At 46.9% G+C, this 17,679-nt stretch overlaps 1 pseudogene; it reads left to right on the forward strand.

Annotated features, from left to right (window-relative positions):
• Positions 1-5,572, forward strand: part of LOC134808418 (ankyrin repeat domain-containing protein 18B-like) — a 28,464-nt pseudogene extending 22,892 nt beyond the window's left edge.
• The last annotated feature ends 12,107 nt before the right edge of the window (positions 5,573-17,679 follow it).

Consider the following 17,679-nt stretch of genomic DNA (forward strand, 5'->3'; position numbering starts at 1 on the left):
GATTGAAGGCCAACAGACCTAAGACTCATTCAGAAATACTTAGCTGAGCAATAACCCTTCATAAGCAGTCACTTGACAGGTGACATTTTAAATCTCCTCTAATTTACTGTGTCATTGGCTTACACTTGTTCTCAGGAAAAGTTCCAAATTTTTCACCATGAAATAAAAACACCCATGTCAATGTAATTCTTGTCAAGTTACTCAGCCTTGTTTCTCACCACTTACTGCACTCTGCCCTTTGCTCTAGCACCAAACTGGATGGAGTGGAACTCTGCAGGGCTCTTCCTCACCTCAGGCTCTTTGCCTTTGCCTCTTCCCTCTATCTGGGAAGCTTTTCCTTGTCCTTCAGGTATCAACCTATGTTATCTCCTCCACCAGAAAGCCCATGATATTGACATAAAAGTGGGTAGATGTCCCTTCTCTGTGTTCCAGTAGTGCCCTGCTATATACCTGTCATGGTATCTATGACTCTATATGGACATTGCCTGCCTGTCTGTTTTTTAGGTTATAGCTTATGACTGTTGAGAGGTGGACCATGCCATCTTCATCTTGTAATTCCAGTGCTGGTTCTAGTACCTTAGCATGTGGCTGTTGATTACATGAATGAAGACTGAAAAAGCTCTGATATTTAAACACAATTAGAATTAATGCCATGTGTAAATTATTAAATAGTAATTTTGTATTGTAAATGTACATACATATTTCTCATTCTTATTAACTCTGATAAAGTTCTCAAGTCTTTAGTTTTTAAACTCACATTTAGTTAACTGAAGCGTTTTAGGTAAAGAACAAAATTCTTTATTTTTCTTTCCAGCTGTTGCTGTATTGGACACTTGCTCCCATCTACTTTCTTCTCTAGAATCCACGGGTAAGCCACATCTAATGAAGAGAATATTTAACCATAAAGTCTTAAGGAAAAATTGTATGATGATTTAAAAGATTATAAAATTTTATTACTGGGCTATTTACACATTTTAATTGTTTCTCATAAAATATATAACATTCCAATATTTACTGAAGTAGGATATTTTTGTATCATATGTATGATTATAATTTATAGGGTATTTTAAATGATGTTTTTTGGCCTCCTTAAGTTTTAAGTGGATCTTGCAAATGAAAACCAGTATTATTGAGTTTGACATACTCAAATTGCCCAAATGTCAGCTGTTTAAACAACTAAGTCATCATTGATACTTTAGTAAAAGTTAGTAAAGGTCATCGAAGGCTTATTTGCATTTTACAGTTTTTATTACTTAGGAGAGTTAAGGAGTACCTGCCAGGTTTGTCCGTGCTAATGTTACAATTTTCTTTCTGTAGTTCAACTGTATTTTGTATGGAGATACTTTGAGGCTCTGTAAATATCTGGTTACTCCTCAGAACCCACTAGATTTAGCATTTCATGGATGACTTGTGTTTGAACAATTATTACTATGATGGTTACCAGATGATTATTTTCTTATTCTCTTCTTTGTTCTACATGGAGAAATAAAACCAATAAATAAGGGAGAAGGAAAGCTCATGATTCTGATGCTCCAATTCCCCAAGATTAGGCCAGTAGTAGACATTCCAAGCTGACTTTATGTCTCTTTGATTTGTCTCCATTACTCTGTCGGCACTTTTTTAATTTCTGGCAGAAGATGTTCTAAGCTCAGCTTGTATTTTCTCTGCTCCAGCTCTGGAATGAGTAATTCTTTTTAGAAGCAGAGGTGGAGCCACTGAGGAAGCACAGGTGAGCCCTCCCCAGTGTGTACTCACTGGTCCCCAACAGAAGAACCACTGCCACATCCACTGAGGTACCAAGAAACTAGCAAAGGGCCTTCTGGCTGTCTGGGGAGAGTCCTCATGTGGACCCTGGCTGTCTCAGAGGTTCTGGATTAGTCTTCCTGTAGCCTCTGTGTTGTGTCTTTAGATCGGGGCTCTGTGGGAAGGGCCCTGAGAGACCCAACAGCACAGCGTGCCTTATCTGCCAAATGTCCCTCCCTTCTTCACACTCTGACACTCAGGAATAGGGTAGATGGTGTGTCCAGGCAGTGTCAGGCCACCTCACTTTCTCCTTTGAGACGGGCCCAGAGGGCCTTTGGGGTGAGTGTGGAGCTGGGAACCTGGAGCCTGAGACCAACTGTCTCTCCCTGTATCTTGGAGGAAAGGCCATGTCCCAAAAAAAACCCCAGGGCCTGACCTCTGGGCACACATGCAGGGAGGGAGGGTCTATGAGCTGAGGGGGACATTGTAATGAGACTTTGAACCCCGTTGCTCCGGGGCCTGGTCAGTGTACCATGGTCAGAAATGACCTGGTCATCAGGACCTAGTCATTTGGGACCTGATCAGCAGGGGCCTGGTTAGTGGCGGCCTCCTCAGTAAAGGCCTCATCAGTGGGGACCTGGTGACCTAGTCATTGGAAGCCTAGTCAGTGGGGGGACCTAGTCAGTGGTGGCTTTTTTAGTGGGGTCTGATCTGTTGGAACATAAACAATGAAAAACTGGTTGGTGGGGCATACACAATATATCACGGGCCTGGTCAGTGTGGGGCCTTAGTGGCTTGGAGCCTGGTCAGTGAGGGCCTGGTCAGAGAGGGCTCGGTCAGCTGGGTACTCGTTCATGGAGAATTGTTCAGTGGGGGGTCGGGTGGGCAGCAACCTGGTAAATTGTGGTCTTGTCAGTGGGAACCCGGTCTTGTCAATGGGGACCAGGTCAGTGGAAAATTGGTCAGTGGGGTCTGGCCCATGAGGCCTATTAAGTGTGGGCCTGGTTAGGAAGACATGGTCAGTGGGGACTTGATCAGTGGGACCTGGTCAATGGAGGAGTGGTCATTAGGGGCCTCATCACTCATCACTGGGAACCTGGTCAGGGGCAGTTGGTCAGTACCTAGCCTGCTGGCCACTATGTGACCTCAGGCGGGGGGTTGTCTGTGGAGCCTCCTTGCCTCCATCTGCAGGGAAAGTGAGTCAGGGCACCCTGGAGGGTGGCTGGAAAGAGAAGGTGAGAAGATGTGTTGAATCCAATACTGCTTGGCAGACCTACAACTTTACAAATGACCTGTGTTCCACCTAGAGAGGGTGCCAGCCCTCTCAGCATTATGCAGTGCCCCTCCTCTGTCTGCATCCCCAGGACCACCATGGGTGGAGTGGGCAGAGATTGGGGAGCACCTATAGAGGCTCTAATGCTCTAAGGTGACAGTGATGAGGACTTGGGTGCACCCATGAGTGGAGAAGCTAGGCCTGTCCAGAGAAGCAAGACAAACACACACATACACACACACACACACAGGCACACATGCATACACAAATACATTGCATACACACATGTCAGTTCAGGGGATAGAGGACACTGACTCTGGGCCCTGTTGACCCAAGCAGACTCCCATGGTGGTGGGTTGTGTCACCCCACAATGTCACTGTTGCTGAGTCCCCATTGCCTCTGTGTTGTGGAGCAGTTAGAGACACACAGCAGTGTCTGTGAGTAGCTCTGCGTGAAGGACCATTTTCTAGATGAGAGGCACATCTCAACACAGCTCACTGATCAGATTCAGGTGAGTGGGACCTGCTCTTTTCTCTTCCTCCTGGCTTGGGAAAAGTCACTATCAGGTGGGTGGTTTTGGCCTCTGGGCAGCTACTGAGGGTAATCGCTGAACACTCACCAGCTGCCTGTTATGTGCTGACAGTCATCTCATTCATCCTCGCAGCAATTCCATTCTGCATCTTTTCTGATCACCTCCGTGACCACAGAGGGCAACCCCATCAGGGCCCTGTCACCAGGCCCAGTCTAGCTCCATGATAACCAAGACACAGGTCCAGAGACAATCGTCCTACATTGTGCCTGCAACTGACCCCCCTTGGTAGGTAGTGACCAGCACAACATGGAAGAAGCCAGGGCAGCATGCAGCCAGCTGCTCTGCAGCCCCAAATGGCTCCTGGGCCTTGGGAAGTCATTCATAAAGGGGAAGCTGGTCACTTTGAGGTCCCTGAAGGGAAGGGTGAACGTGCATCCCAACAGCCCTGGCAGCCAGCAGCATGCCATACATATTCTCACCCAACGTGTGTGACAGAGGTCCCCTCCTGGGGCACAAGTCCCATACCTAAAGCATCCTGCCCCAGTCGGACCTCATCCTGAGCCCTGGGAGGGGAGGGGCACAATGGGCCCCCCTGCAGCAGCCAGGATTACCACCCAGGGAACTCGGCCTTCTGTGGCCCTGGCCAGACTTAGAATTTGGCCCAAGACAAACTTACTCGGAGCAGCTTCTCAGTACCTGGGGCCTGTGCATGCCAGGCAAGGCCAAGCTGGCTCAAAGAGCAACCAGCCACCTCTGCAAGGGTGTGCCAGGAGCAGGTGGAGCAGTCACCAACCTCACCCACTCAAGGAAACAGGGATGGCCAGCTTCCCACAGTCTGAGTGACCACCACCTGACAGCTGATGGAGTGGAGGCCTGAGGAAAAGCAGATGGCACTGGGGCTCCACCTCCAGGGCAGAATAACTGATTTACCCTGACTGGCAGGGAGTGACGTTGGTGGCTGGTCCACTGGCTCCTGGCACACCCTTGCAGAGGTGGCTGGTTGCTCTTTGAGCCAGCTTGGCTTTGCCTGGCATGCACAGGCCTCAGTGCAACAAATGTGCTGCAAATGGAGCCACATAGAGGAAATGAGCAGCAGGCTCAGAACTGGGGTGTGTGCCACCTTTGGGGCTCCAGTCCAAGCATCGGGGCTTCTACAGCACTGTGGGCTTCTCAGGTGCCAAGAGGCAGACCACAGGCCATCTTGAGTAGGACTCTGGTAAGAGCTTCCTTGTGTATGTGGATGATGTCCAGAATGTTGGCCTGGTGTCCCTGAGACAGCACTAACAGGTCCATGACTGCGTCCAGATCCTGCCTGGGCTGATGGGCAAAGAGCTCACTGACAGTGTGGAAGGCATCTATGGTGAAGTGGATCTATGTTCAAGTGCAGAAAGGGCCCAATCTTGTAGATGAAGCATACAGCCAGCTTCTGGATGCAGGTGCAGTGCCACATTTTTTGTCACTTCCTGATGTGCCCCACCAGCACTGAAGAGATAGCCTGGAGACAGGGCAAGAGGAAGGCTGAGAAGGATGAGATGGTGAGTGCCAGATTCTTCCTGGCCCTGAGCCCACCCCCAGTGTGACACTCAACTTTTAGGAGCGGGAGAGCAAGATTGACGGCTTCAAGTGCTTCACCAAGAAGATGGACAACAGGGCACTCAGCTCAACTTCACAGCCAATGAGTGGTGGCAGGCTTTGAGAAAGAGCATCAGAAGCCTGACAGTTCTCCTTCAGCCTCAGCCAGGCCTTGGAGCTGGACCAGGCCATCCACTTCAGTATAGATGCCTTCCACTCTGTCAGTGAGCTCTTTGCCAGTCAGTCCAGGAAGGACCTGGACCCAGCCATGGACCTGTTAGTGCTGTCTCAGGGACACCAGACCAACATCCTGGACATCATCCACATACACAAGGAAGCTCTTACCAAAGTCATGGAGAGCAGGCAACACGTGGCAGAAGGGAAGACAGAGGTGCAGAGGCTGATGACGTCAGAATCACAGGAACAGGATTTCTTTGGCCACTTTGGCTGAAATTCACCACTTCCATCCAATTCTAGTGAGAGACATGGACTCACAGATGCAGCATTTCTTGCAACAAGAGATACTACTTTTTCAAAAAGTCACCCAGGAATTGATAGTGTTGAATGACTCGATACTCGATCGTGGACGGTTTCCAGTTCAAGGATACTTTCTACAGCAGAATAATAACACTAGCAAAGAGCTAGTACAAGGATGGTTTTGTGCTCAACTGAAATCAGCTGAATACAGAATTGTATAGGAAACAGTTAATATGGTGATAGAATAGAAACAGTAGCAATCGTGAACTAAATCATACTATGAATGCCTAAACTACTGCTGTAACGTTTGGAAAAATGAAAATACCACTTTATTGCTTTTTGAAGTATGAATATTTTAGTGTATATGCTCTAGACTTCAAACTCTTAAAGAGTCTCAAAGAAGTTGGCTGGATAAAGCCTGCTGTGGATGTCTTTATATTCAAAGATTGATGATGCAATTTGAATATGTGTCCCCACCGAATCTCATGTTGAATTATATTTCCTAATGTGGAAGGTGGATCCTGGTATAAGGTGATTGAATTATGAAGGCAAATTTCTCATGAATGGTTCAGCACCATCCCCTTGTACCATCCTCACAATAATGAGTGACTTCTCATGAGATGTAGTCACTGAAATCTCTATATCACCTCCCCACTCTCCGTGTTTTCCCCTTGCCATGTGAGACAATTGATTCTTTCTTTGCCTTCCATGATTATTGAAAGATTTCTGAGGCCTAGAAGCAGAAGCACTGTGCTTAGAACCATGAGCCAATTAAACCTCTTTTTCAAAATAAATCATACAGAAAATGGCAAATGAGGACTGGAGCGTTGCTATACAGATACCTGGAAATGTGGAAGCAGCTTTGGAACCAGGTAATGGATGGAGGTTGGAAGAGTTTGGAGGGCTCAAAAGAAGACAGATGAGAAAACTTTTGGACCATCTTAGAGTCTGGTTCAATGGTTGTGACAAAAATCCTGACAGAAACATGGACAGTGAAGGCCAGGCTGAGGAGGTCTCAGAGAGAAATAAGAAGCTTTCTGGAAAATGTCTTCCTTTTGGATATGGAAAGCTTACACAATGCCTGCTTTTTATTTCAGAGACTCATAGGCAAAAGAGACTGTAGCCTTGACCCAGATGAGACTTTGGACTTTGTAACTTTGAGTTAATCCTGAAATGAGTTAAGACTTTGGGAGACTGCTGGCAAGGCATGTTTGTATTTTGCAATGTGAGAAGGACATGAGATTCATCGGGTCAAGGACAGAATAATACGGTTTTTGTCTATGTCCCTACCAAAACTCATGTGGAATTATATTTTGTAATGTGACAGGCAAGATCTAGGTGGAAAAAGATTTAGTCATAAAATGGTGCAGGTAGATACTTCACGAATGATAAAGAACCATCACCTTGATGCTATCCTCCTGATAATGAGTGAGTTCCCATGAGATCTGGTTGTTTAACAGATCTCATCCTCCTGCTCCTGCTTTAGGAGATATCTCATTGTCCCTTGGCTTTCTGATATAATGAGGAGGCTTCCTGATTCCTCCCAGAAACAGAAGACACAATGCTTCCTTCACAGCTTGCAGAACCATGAGTCAATTACACCTCTTTTATTTACAATAATACAGAAAAGTAGAACTGCAGAGAGGAGCTGTGAAATGCCTTCAAGGCCTTTTTCCCTTTGTTTTGGCTATTAGCACAGGGCTTCTTTATATGCAAATTTCTGAAATCTTCTTGAATGTTTCCCCTTAAATGGGATTTTTGTTATTGCTACATAGCCAACCTGCTATACAGATTTCTGAAAAAGTAGAAGCAGGCTCATTAGTGGGTAGCAAACAAAGATTGGAAGGGTTTGGAGGGATTAGATTATGACAGGGAGTGGGAGGGAGTGATTTAATCATGGATGGGTGGGGGTGGATGTGGAAGGGAAAAAGGGGTGGGTAGGGTGGGAGGGAGTAGACTGGCTGTACGGTGGTGGGAGGGTGGTGGTGGGAGGGTGGTGGGTAGTAGGAAGGGGTAGTAGCCTGCTGCAGAGGCAGAGTCTCATGGAAAATCCCTACTAGGGAAGCGCACCTGTGGCTTTGCAGGTTTGAGCCCCAATGGCTGCTCTCATGGACTGGACTAGTGTTGAGTGCCTGTAGCTTTTCCACACGGAGGGTGCAAGCTGTTCGTGGGTCTATGTATCTGGGGTCTGGAGGGTGGTGGCCCCCTGCATGGGGGCTCCAAGTCCATATTTTCCTTCTGCACTGCCCTAGTAGAGGTTTCCCAAGAATGCTTCATCTGCAGCAGGCTTCTGCCTGGAAACAGTGGGAGGTGGGGGTGAGAGGCAGATCCTTCACCAATGGTTAGGCAACATCTTCTTGATGCTGTCTTCATGATAGTGTGTTCTCATGAGATCTGGTTATATAACAGGGGGTGGCACCTCTTTCCTCTCTCAGTCTTTCTTCTACCCCTGCCATTTGAAACATCTCATTGCCCCTTGGCCTTCTGGTATGATTGGAAGGCTTCCTGATCTGATCCTCCCAGAAGCAGAAGCCACTGTGCTTCCTTTACAGCCTGCTGGACCGTGAGTCAATTAAACCTCTTTTCTTTATGATCATGCAGAAAATTAGTACTATGAAGTGGAGCCATGAAATGCCTTCAAGGCCCTTTCCCCTTTGTCTTGGCAACCAGCACTCAGCTTCTTTTCATGCAAATATCTGAATCCTTCATGAACTTTCCCCCTGAAAATGGACTATTCTGTTTTACCACATTGCCAGGCTGTGATAAAGATAGCTGACAATGTAGAACCAGGTTCAGAAGTGGGTAAAAGACAGAGGTCAGAAGAGTTGGGAAAGCTTAGAAGACAGCAAGATGAGGAAAATATTGGACCACTATAGAGAATTGTTAAATACTTGTGATAGGAAGGCTGACAAAAGTGTAAACACTGAAGTCCAGACCTAAAAGTTCTCAGATGAAAATGAGGAATTTCCTATGAACAAGAGACAAGATTACATTTGATTGGCCTTAACAAAGAAGCTGGCTGCATGGGGACCCTGCCCTGGAGATCTGTGAAACTATGAACTTGGGGGTGATGATTTAGGATGTATCTGGTGAAATGAACATCTAGGCAGCATAGCACAAGAGGTGTCCTGCTTACATTGAACAGCTTGTGTTCTTATGGGTGACCTAAGAAGTGACTTCAAGTTGAAACTTCAAGTGGAGATCTAAAGTTTGGAAAATGTGGAGCCTGGCTAAGTGGTCAAAAAGAAAAGCCGATTTTGAGGGGGAAAATTCAAGAAGGCTTAGGGTATTTGTATAAAAAGGAACCCAGTGCAAAAAGCCAAGACAGTGGGAAACCGGCCTTGAAAGCATTTTAGAGATGTCTGCAGCAGCCCTTGCTGTCACAGGCCCTGGGGCCTAGGAGAAAAGTATGGTTTCCTAGGCCAGTCCCATGGCTCTGCTGCTGTGCTCAACCGCAGGACACTGCTGCCAGCATCCGTACAGCTCCAGCACCAGCCATGGCTGAAAGATGCACAGGTACAGCTTGGGTCATTGCTTCAGAGGTGGCTCAAAGTCTTGATGGTTTCCATATAGTGTTAAGCCAGTAGGTGCACAGAGAAAGAGATTAGAGGCTTGGGAACTCCCGTCTAGACTCCAGAAGATGTACAGAAAATCCTGGATGTTCAGGAAGAAGCTTTTCCAAGAGGCAGAGCTTCATGGGGAACCTCTACTAGAGGAGCAAAGAAGGGACCTATAGGGTTGAAGCCCCCACACAGGGAGGCATCATTCTCGAAACCCCAGATTCATAGACCCATAAACAGCTTGCACCCTCAGTGTGGGAAAGCTATGGGCACTCAACAACAGCCCTGCCCATGAGAGACAGCCGCGGAGGCTGAACGCTGCAAAGCCACAGGTGCAGATCTGCCCAAGGCCTTGGGAGCTCAGCCCTCACAGCCCTGTGCCATGGATATGGGACAAGGATTCAAAAATGGTGATTTTGGAGCTGTAGCATTAAGTGACTGGCCTGCTGGGTTTTGGACACTTATGTATCCTATGAGTCACCCACTGCCTGTACAATCATTGTACCTTGGAAGTAGTAAACTTGCTTTATAATTCACTGGCTCATGGGCAGGAGGGACTGTAGACTTGTCTCAGATAAGACTCTGGGCTTTGTGCATTTGAGTAAATGCTGGAATGAGTTAAGATTTGAGAGACTCTAGGGAAGGCATCATTACATTTTGCAATGTGAGAAAGACATGAACTTTGGGGGACCAGAGACAGAATAATAGGTTTTGGCTCTCTGTCTCTACCAAAGCTCATGTGGAATGTTAATGCAAAATGTTAAATGTGGGGGCTGATGGAAGGTGATTTAATCATGGTGGAGAGTGGAGGTTGGATGGTTGGGGGCACCGGGAGGGTGGGGGGGGGGATTCTGGGGTGGAGAGGGTTGGAGGGAATAGGGGTTGGGGAGGGTTGGAGGAGATTGTGGTAGGGTTGGGGGTGAAAGGCAGGAATGGGGGTGGATCCTTCACAAATGGTTAAACACCATCTCCTTAATGCTGTCCTTCTGATAGTGAGTTCTCTTCATGATTTTGGAGCTGTGAGATTGAATGAACACTGACGTACTGGATTTTGGATGTCCATTGGGCCTGTGGTCCCATTTGTGTTATTTTTCTTGGAAATTTCTTCCCTTTGGACTGAGAAAGTTTACCCAGTACCTGTACCATCATTGTACCTTGAAAGAAACAAACACCCTTTTAACTTCAGGGACTCATAGGCAGAAGAGACTGTAGCCTTGTCTCAGATGAGACTTAGAACTTTTTACATTTGAGTTAATGCAGGAAGGAGTTAAGGCTTTTGGAAACCTTTGGAAAGGCATGATTGTATTTTATTCTGTGAAAAGGATATGATATTTGGGGGGTCAAGGTCAGAATAATATGATTTGGCTGTGTGCCCCTGGAAAAACTCATGTGGAATTGTAATCCCAAATTTTGGAGATGGGGCCTGGTGGGAGATTATTTAATCATGGATGGGAGGGGTAGGGGTGGAAGAAAAAAGGGGTGGGTAGGGTGGGGAAGAATAGGCTGGCTGTAGGGCGGTGGGAGGGTGATGGATAGTAGGAATGGGGAGTAGCCTGCTGCAGAGGCCGATGCTCATGGAAAACTTCCACCAAGGCAGTGCACCTGTGGCTTTGCAGGCTTTAGCCCCCATGGCTGCTCTCATGGGCTGGGCTGGTGTTGAGAGCCTATCACTTTTCCATACTGAGGGTATGAACTGTTGGTAGGTCTATGAATCTGGGGTCTCGAGGATGGTGGCCTCCTGCATAGTCAGTCAAAACCCTTATTTTCCTTCCGCACTGCCACAGTACAGGATTCCCAAGAGCCTCTGCCTCTGCAGCAGGCTTCTGTCTGGAACACTAGGAGGTGGAGCTGTGTTGTGGGGCGGATCCTTCACCAATGGTTAAGCACCATCTTCTTGATGCTGACCTAGTGATAGTGAGTTCTCATGAGATCTGGTTATATAACGGTGTGGCACCTCTTTCCTCTCTCAGCCTTGCTCCTACTCCTGCCGTATGATATATTTCATTGCTGTTTTCCTATTGGTATGATTGGGAGTCTTCCTGAGTCCTCCCAGAAGCAGAAGCCACTATGCTTTCTTTACAGCCTGCAGAACCATGAGCCAATGAAACCCCTTTTCATTATGATCATACAGAAAATAAAGTACTGCGAAGTGGAGCTATGAAATATCTTCAATGACATTTCCCCATCGTCTTGGCTGTTAGCACTGGACTTCTTTTTAATGCATATATCTGAAGCCTTCTTGAAGTTTCTCCCTGAAAATGGACTTCATTTTCTTCTACATTGTCAGGCTGCAACAAAGATAGCTGAAAATGTAAAGCAGGTTCAGAAGTGGGTAACAGCCAGAGGTTGGAGAGTTTGGAGAGCTTGAAAGAAGACAGGAAGATGAAAGAAATTTTGGACCATCGTAGGCACTTTTTGAATAGTTGTGATTAAAAGGCTGGCAGAAGGATGGACAGTGAAGGCCAGGCTTACAAGGTCTCAGATGAAAATGAGGAAATTACTGGGAACAGGAGCCAAGGTTACTTTTGTTTTGCTGTAGCAAAGAACATGGCTGCAGGGCGACCTTGCCCTCGAGAGCTGTGAAACTTTAAACTTGAGGGTGATGATTTAGTGCAAATCTGGTGGAATGAACTTCTAGGCAGCATAGCACAAGGGGGATCCTGTCTGCATCAAACAGCCCGTGTTCTTGTGTGACCGAGGTTATGTGTGACTGAGGAAATGACCTCAAGTTGGAACTTATATTTAAATGACAAGCAGAGCTCAAAAGTTTAGAACCATTTGCAGCCTGGCCAAGTGGTCAAAAAGAAAAGCTGATTTTCAGGGGGAAAATTCATGAAGGCTCCAGAAATTTGCATAAAATGGAGGCCAGTGCTAATAGCCAAGACAATGGGGGCAAAAGCCTTGGAAGCATTTCAGAGATGGTTGCAGCAGCCCTTGGTGTCACAGACCCTGGGGCCTAGGAGACAAGAATGGTTTCTGGGGCCAGCCCCATGGCCCTGCTGCTGTGTGCAGCCTCAGGACACTGCTGCCTGCATCCCAGCAGCCGCAGCTCCTGCTCCGACCTTGGCTGAAAGATGCACAGGTACAGATTGCATCACTGCTTCAGAGGGTACAAGCTATAAGGCTTCACGGCTTCCACATAGTCTTAAGCCAGCAAGTCCATAGAGCACTAGCCCAGAGGCTTCAGAGCCTTCATATAGATTTTGGAAGATGTATGAAAATGCCTAGATGTCCAGACAGAAGGCTGCCAAAAAAGCAGAGCCTCCTGGGAAACCTCTACTAGGGCAGTGCAGAAGGAAAATATGGGGTTGGAGCCCCCACACTGGAGGCCACCATATGCAGACCCCAGACTCATAGACCCACCAAGAGCTTTGTACACTCTGTGGGTAAAAACTACAGGCACTCAACACCAGCACAGCCCATGAGGGCAGCTGTGGGGACTGAAAACTGCAAAGCCACAGGTGCAGACCTGCCCAAGGCCTTGGGAGTCCAGCCCTCATGCCCTTGTGCCCTGGATGTGGGACAAGGATTAAAAAAGGATGACTTTGGAGCTGTAAGTTTGAGTAACTGGCCTGCTGGGTTTTGGATTTTCCTGGGACCTGTAAGTCCCGTTTGTGTTTCGTTGTTCTCTCTGGCAAAAATCTTCCTTTAGGGTGGGAATTCTTACTCAATGCCTGGACAATCATACCTTGGAAATAGGTAACTTGCTTTGTATTTCAGAGGCTCAGGAACAGAAGGGACTGCATCTTTCTCTCAGATGAGACTTTGGGCTTCAGACATTGAAGTAAATGCTGGAATGAGTTAAGACCTTTGAGGTCTTAGCCAAGACGATGGGGAAAAGTCATTGAAGGCGTTTCATAGCTTCACTTCACAGTACTAATTTTCTGTATGATCATAACAAAAAGGGGTTTAATCGGCTGATGGTTCTGCAGGCTGTAAAAAAAAAGCATAGTGGCTTGGGGAATTGTAAGTAAGGCATCACTGTATTTTGCAAAGTGAGAAGGACATGAGATTTAGGGAGGCAGGGACAGAATAATAAGATTCGGCTGTGTGTCGCTATGGAAACTCATGTGGAATTGTAATCAGAAATGTTAAAATTGGGGCCAGGTGGAAGGTGATTTAATCATGGAGGGCACTGGGTGTTGGAAGGTGGAGATTGGGGAGGATCGGTGGATTATGCTGGGGGTGAGGGGTGAAAAGTGGAGGTGGGGGGATGATCCCTCACAAATAGTTAAACACCATCTCCTTAATCCTTTCCTCATGATGGTGAGTTCTCGTGATGGTTTTGGAGCTGTGAGATGTAATGGATATTGGTCTCCTGGGTTTTGGACTTGCATTGGCCCTGTGATCCCATTTGTGTTATTTTCCTGGCAAACCTCTACCCTTTGGATTGAGAAAACTTACCCAATGCCTGTACCATCATTGTACCTTGAAAGAAAAGAACTCCCTTTTAAATTCAGGGACTTATAGGCAAAAGGGCCTGTAGCCTTTTCTCAGGTGAGACGTGGAACTTTTTACATTCGAGTTAATGCTGAAATGACTTAAGACTTTTGGCAACTTTTGAAAAGGCATGATTGTATTTTACTCTGTGAGAAGGATATGATATTTGGGGGATCAGGGTCAGAATAATATGGTTTAGCTGTGTGTCCCTACCTAAACTCACATGTAATTGTAATCCCGAATGTTGCAGGTGGGGCCTGGTGAGAGGTGATTTATTCATGGATGGGAGAGGGGTGGGGTTGGAAGTAAAAACAGGTGGGTAAGGTGGGGAGGAGTAGGCTGGCTGTAGGGTGGTGTGTAGCAGGAAGGGAGTAGCCTGCCACAGAGGCAGAGGCTCATGGAAAACCTCTACTAAGGCAGTGCACCTGTGGTTTTGCACCTGTGGCTTTGCAGGGTTTAGCACCTGCTGCTGCTCTCATGGGCTGGGCTGGTGTTGAGTACCTGAAGCTTTTCCACACTGGGGGTGTGAGCTGTTGGTGGGTGCATGACTCTTGGGTCTGGAGGATGGTGGCGTGGGGGCTCCAAGCCCATATTTTCCTTCTGTACTGCCCTAGTAGAGGTTTTCCAAGGGGTTCTGTCTCTGCCTCAGGCTTCTGCTTGGAAACAGTGGGTGGTGGATATGGGGAGGTGGGCAGATCCTTCACCAACAGTTAACCACAATCTTCTTGATGCTGATCTCCTGATAGTGAGCTCTCATGAGATATAGTTGTATAACAGGATGTCTCACCTCTTTCCTCTCTCTGTCTTGCTTCTACTCCTGCCATATGAAGTATTTCATTGCCGCTTGGCCTTCTGGTATAATTGGGAGGCTTTCTGAGTCCTCCTACAAGCAGAAACCACTATGCTTTCTTTACAGCCTGAAGAACTGTGAGTCAATTAGACCTCTTTTCTTTATGTAGATACAGAAAATTAATGCTGTGAAGTGAAGTTATGAAATGACTTCTAGGCGTTTCCCCCATTCTCTTGGCTATTAGCGCTGAGCTTTTTACAATGCAAATATTGGAGGCCATCTTGATGTTTCCCCTGATAATGGACTTTTCTTCTTTTACCATATTGCCAGGCTGCAACAAAGATAGCTGACAGTGTAGAAGCAGGTTCCAAATCGGGTAATGGCCAGAGGTTAGAGAGTTTGGAGAGCTTGGAAGAAGATAGCAAGAAGAGGGAAAGTTTGGACCATTGCAGAGACTTGTTAAATAGTTATGATTAAAAGGCTGACAGAAGGATGGACACTGAAGGCCAGGCTTGTAAGGTCTCAGATGAAAATGAGGAACTTACTGGGAAAAGGAACCAAGGTTTTTTACTTTTGCCTTAGCAAAGTAATTGGCTACACAGTGACCATTCCCTGAAGATCTGTGAAACTGAACTTTAGGGTGATGGTTTAGGGTGTATCTGGTGGAATGAAATTCTAAGCAGCAAAGCTGAAGAGTTGTCCGGCCTACGTCGAACAGCCTGTGCTCCTATGTGTGATGAAAGAAATTACCATAAGTTGGAACTTATATTTAACTGAGAAGCAGAGCTTCAACATTTGGAAAATTTGTAATCTGGACAAATGGCCAAAAAGAAAAGCTGATTTTCAGGGGGAAAATCAAGAAGCCTTCGGATATTTGCATAAAAAGGAGCCCAGTGCTAATAATTCAAGACAATGGGAAAAAGGCCTTGAAGGCATTTCAGAGATCTTTGTAGCAGTCCTTGCTGTCACTGGCCCTGGGATTTAAGAGAAAAGAATAGTTTCCTGGCCCAGCCCCATGGCTCCACTGCTGTGTGCAGCCTCAGGACACTGCTGCCTGCATCCCTGCAGCTCCTTTTCCAGCTCCAGCCATGGATGAAAGATGCACAGGTACAGCTTGCGTCACTGCTTCAGAGGAAGCAAGCTCCAAGCTTTGGTGGCTTCCACATAGTGTTAAGCCAGCAGGTGCATAAAGCACAGGACTAGAAGCTTCAGAGCCTTGGTCTGGACTCCAGAGGATATATCAGAAATCCTGAGTGTCTAGCCAGAAGCTTTTCCAAGAGGCAGAGCCTCATGGTAAACCTCTACTCGGGCAATACACAAGGAAAGTATAGGGTTGGAGTCCCCATACAGGGAGGCACCATTTTCCAGACCCCAGTATCATAGACCCACCAGCTGCTTGCACCCTTAGTGTTGAAAAGCTACAGGCACTCAACACCAGCCTAGCCAATGAGGGCAGCTGTAGGGGGAAGATTCTGCAATGCCACATGTGCAGAGCTGCCCAAGGCCTTGGGATCCCAGCCATCACAAAACCCTGTGCTCTGGATGTGGACATAGATTCCAAAAAGATGATTTGGAGCTGTATGATGGAATGCCTGGCCTGCTGGGTTTTTGACTTGCAGGGGGTTTGTAAGTCCCATCTGTGTTTTGTGCTTCTTTCTGGGAAATTTCTTCTTTTTGGCTTGGAATGCTTACCCAATGCCTGTACAACCATTGTAACTTGGAAGTGGTTAAATTGCTTTGTATTTCAGAGTCTCAGGGCAGAAGATATGGCAGCCTTGTCTCAGAGGAGACTTTGGCCTTTGGACATTTGAGTAAATGCTGGGATGAGTTAAGATTTGGGGGACTCTAGGGAAGGCCTCATTGCATTTTGCAATGTAAGAAAGACATGAACTTTGGGGGACCAGGGACAGAATAATATGTTTTGGCTCTGTGTCTCTACCAAAACTCATGTAGAATTTTAATGGGAAATGTTAAAGGTGGGGGCTTGTGGAAGGTTAGTTAATCATGGTGAAGAGTGGAGGTTAGATGGTTGGGGGGTGGGGAGGGTTGGGGGGATTAAGGGGTGGGGAGGGTTGGGGGCGATTGTGGTGGGGTTGGGGGTGAAAGGCAGGGGTAGGGGGTAGATCCTTCACAAATGGACATTTGAGTAAATGCTGGAATGAGTTCAGACATTGGGGGACTGTAGAGAATGCATCATTGTATTCTGCAGTATGAGAAGGATGTGAGATTGGGGGGCCAAAGGGAGAATAATACGATTTGGCTCTGTGTCCCTACCAAAACTCATGTGGAATTATAATGGGGAATGTTAACTGTGGGGCTTGGTAGAAGGTGATTTAATCATGGTAGAGAATGGGGGTTGGAAGGGGGATGTGGGAGAATGGAGGTTCATGGTGTGGGTGAGGGTGAAACATGGGGATGGGTGGCAGATCCTTCACAAATGGTTAAATACTATCTCCTTAATGCAGTCTGTGTGATAGTGAGTTCTCGTGATAAATGAATGCTGTCCTGCTGGGTTTTGGAGTCGGATTGGGCCTGTGTCCCATTTGTGTTATTTTTCTGGGAAAACCTTCCCTTTGGTTTAAGAAAGCCTACCCAGTGCCTGTGCCATCATTGTAACTTGAAAGAAAAGAATTGTCTTTTACATTCAGGGATTCATAGGCAGAAGGGGTTGCAGCCTTGTCTTGGATGAGACTTGAACTTGCTACATTTGAGTTACTGCTGGAATGAGTTAAGACTATTTGAAACTTTTGAAAAGGCATGTTTGTATTTTTCTGTGTGAGAAGTACATGAGATGTGGGGGTGTCAGGGTCAGGATAATATGGTTTGGCTGTGTTTCCCTACAAAAACTCATGGGGAATTGTATTCCTGACAGTTGTAGGTTGGGCCTGGTGGGAGGTGATTTAATCACAAACGGGAGGTTGGTAGGGGTGGAAGGGAAAACAAATGGGTAGGATGGGGAGGAGTAGGCTGGCAGTAGGGTGGTGAGAGGTTCATGGGCAGTAGTAAGGGCGAGTAGCCTGCTGCAGAGGCAAAGCCTCATGGAAAACCTCCACCAGGGCAGTGCACCTATGGCTTTGCAGGGTGTAGCCCCCATGGCTGCCCTCATAGGCTGGGTTGTTGTTGAGTGCCTGTAGCTTTTCCATACTGAGAGTGCAAGCTGTTGGTGAGTCTATGATTCTGGGGTCTGAGGATGGTAACCTCCTGTGTGGGGCCTCCAAGCCCATATACTTTTTCTGCTCTGCCCTATTAGAGGTTTTCCTAGTGGGTCTGCCTTTTCCTCAGGCTTCTGCC

Source organism: Pan troglodytes, chromosome 15, assembly GCF_028858775.2.
Source record: "Pan troglodytes isolate AG18354 chromosome 15, NHGRI_mPanTro3-v2.0_pri, whole genome shotgun sequence".
Taxonomy (NCBI): domain Eukaryota; kingdom Metazoa; phylum Chordata; class Mammalia; order Primates; family Hominidae; genus Pan; species Pan troglodytes.